Source organism: Neovison vison, chromosome 2 (genome assembly GCF_020171115.1).
Source record: "Neovison vison isolate M4711 chromosome 2, ASM_NN_V1, whole genome shotgun sequence".
Lineage (NCBI taxonomy): Eukaryota > Metazoa > Chordata > Mammalia > Carnivora > Mustelidae > Neogale > Neogale vison.
Genome location: NC_058092.1, coordinates 201,884,033 through 201,886,661, shown reverse-complemented (window position 1 = coordinate 201,886,661; position 2,629 = coordinate 201,884,033). Strand labels below are relative to the sequence as shown.

At 40.6% G+C, this 2,629-nt stretch overlaps 1 pseudogene; it reads left to right on the top strand.

Moving 5' to 3' along the window:
* The first annotated feature begins 809 nt into the window (after positions 1–809).
* On the top strand, positions 810–1,829 carry LOC122899269 (annotated as a pseudogene).
* Positions 1,830–2,629: the final 800 nt, after the last annotated feature.

Sequence of the window (2,629 nt, the reverse complement as noted above, 5' to 3'; positions counted from 1 at the left end):
CCATTTTCTTTCCATTAAAAAAAAAAATCAAACTGAGAGATATTTCAGGATTCCATAGTCATGATGTCTTGACTACCTACAAATGATTAATCCTTGTCCTGGCAGTGATCAAAGGAAATCTGTTTCTAAACAATGCTGCCACATGAACAGAATCAAGAAGAAAGAGCTGGAAAAGGTGTTCTCCTACCCGGGGGGTGCAACACACGCTCAGAGGACATTTGTAGCAAGATGAACAATAGAAATATGCATTTCTCCATCCATTTTTTAATTTATTCTTCATTCAATAGCTATTTACTGAGTGTGCTGGGCACTAAGGTCTAGGGTAGGGACAAAAATGAATGCATTTCACAAATACATATGGAACACCTACGATGTGCCAGGCTCTGTGTCAGGGGCTGGAGATCAGTGATGAGTAAGAACAGCAAGCTCCCTTCCCTTACGGAGCCTGCATTTTGCTGGGGAAAGACAGACAGTGAACAAACACATAACTAAGCAAGATAATGACCAGGAAGGAAATAATGACCATGAAGGGGAAGAAGGTAGACATTATCTGGGGAAGGCCAATCTGAAATGGATTGTATTTCCACTAAAACTTGAAGGTTCACAAGGCAGAAGTTGCATAAAGAGCCAGAATGAGCATTTCAGTCTAGGGAAATGCAGAAAGGGGGAAAGGCCACGGTGTGTTCAGAGCACTGAAGGGACCACATACTGATCTCTTCCATGTTAGCTAGATACTAGACTCAGCAGCCGTGGAATGATTTATGACATGAAGGGGCATCGAAAAATGAATATAACTTTTCCAGGAGACGATGGAAGCATCTATGCCCTTCTTGACAGATGAGGGTACAGATCCGGTGGTGGTGATGTTCCAAGGCCCCAGGGTAAGTTCCTCTGGGCCTGATAAGGTTAGGATACTGAGGAAGGAAAAGTAAGGCTATGTTGCAATAATTAGAATGGATTCTACAAGCAAGGCACTGCCTACTACGGACAACAACTGTTATATTACCTTGCCTCAGATGAAGAAAGTGCTAGAATTGACTCAATTACCAAAACATAACCCCGTTTATGGTGAAATTTAGAATTCTAATTCTACTGAGTTTTATGCTATTTATGGTTCTATGCCTGCCAAAGGAATGATTTTCAACTTGAAATGTGATCCTGTGTTTGACTGCGGAGCTGGTGCTCTAATGTCTAACTTATTTAGTCCTCATGGCCATATATTAAAGGATAGCTGGGTTGAAAAACCTGGCAAACAAATGCAATCATGGAATGTTAAAAAATACAAACCTATTTCTAAGCCAGCAGCCTCTGATCCTACACATTTTGCTTGGTGCCCAGATGGGAAGCACATTTTAACGGCTACGCACGCTCCCAGGTCGGGTGCTAATAATGGGTACAAGCTTTGGCACTAGGCCAGCCCTATCCTGGCAGCCATTTTTTTGGCTAGGCTATTGCCAGCAAAAACAATAGCTTACTAAGCGGTTAAAAGTGAAGTACCCGACAAAGAATCTAAATTTGTAGCGATTGATGGACTCTCAGCTTTAAGAAATAAACCAATCACCATTTCTAAGCTTTTGGAGGAGACACCACTGTTGAATTAGAGATCACAACCAGGAAATGATAAGCCATTGTCAAAAGCAGCTCTTAAAAATCAAAGGCAATATGAAGCTAAGAAAACTCCAAAGCAGGAAGCAAGAAATGACAAGAACCAAGATTTGGCACCTTCCCTGCCTCAGAGAGCACACCCTGAAATAATGTGTGTCTCCATTCACATCTGGAGACCTGAGAAGGATGAAAAATTCAAGAACCAAAGACCTGAAAGCAACTGAACCTTGAAAGAACAATCAGCAACAGAAGCACAGCTAGAAAAACTCTAAGTTGGAGAAATTTAAAGAGATGTCATTCTTCTCCAGGAACAGGAAGATTTGAAATTGGTTAAAGACTGACAGAAAGCAGATTGTTAGCCTAAATCAGTGGAAATGGTCGGCCGGTTAGCTCAGTTGGTTAGAGCGTGGTGCTGATAAATCAGTGGAAATGTGTCTTGTGTCTTAAACCAAGTGCCTGAATTTCACCTGCCCATCCCTTTCCCATGTTGTCTACTGCTCATTGGTAACTCAACCATATTCTAAGCTTTGGAATAAATGTGAAATTAGTTAATAATGTCCATGAAATTGGCTTTTCCTACATTCCAATACACAGAGAAAAGAGATGCAAATTTCATAGTTAAGCTCAACAGACTGAAAATCAAACATTGTTATTCAGTGTCATTTACCGTACATATGAGTAAAGGCATTTTAAAGTTAAAAAAAAAATGTAACACATTAGACTAGATAAAAGAAGTCAGTGCGAAACAAGCAAGATATACAAAAGTTCATTTCTGGGAGTGCCTGGGTGCCTCAGTTGGTAAAGTGTCTAATCCTTGATTTCAGCTCTGGATTCTTAGCAAAAGAAATCTCCAGTCTCCTGTGTGGGTGACAGAGGTGGCTCCAAGTGAAAAAATGAAAAAGTGAGTGCCCTCTTCCAAAAAACTGGGGAAAACACTGTTGCTGCTGAAGGTTCTAACTATTAAGCTTTTCTTTTCTTCCATGATGTGAACTATTCTGAGATCATATAGGGAGAATGGATTTGC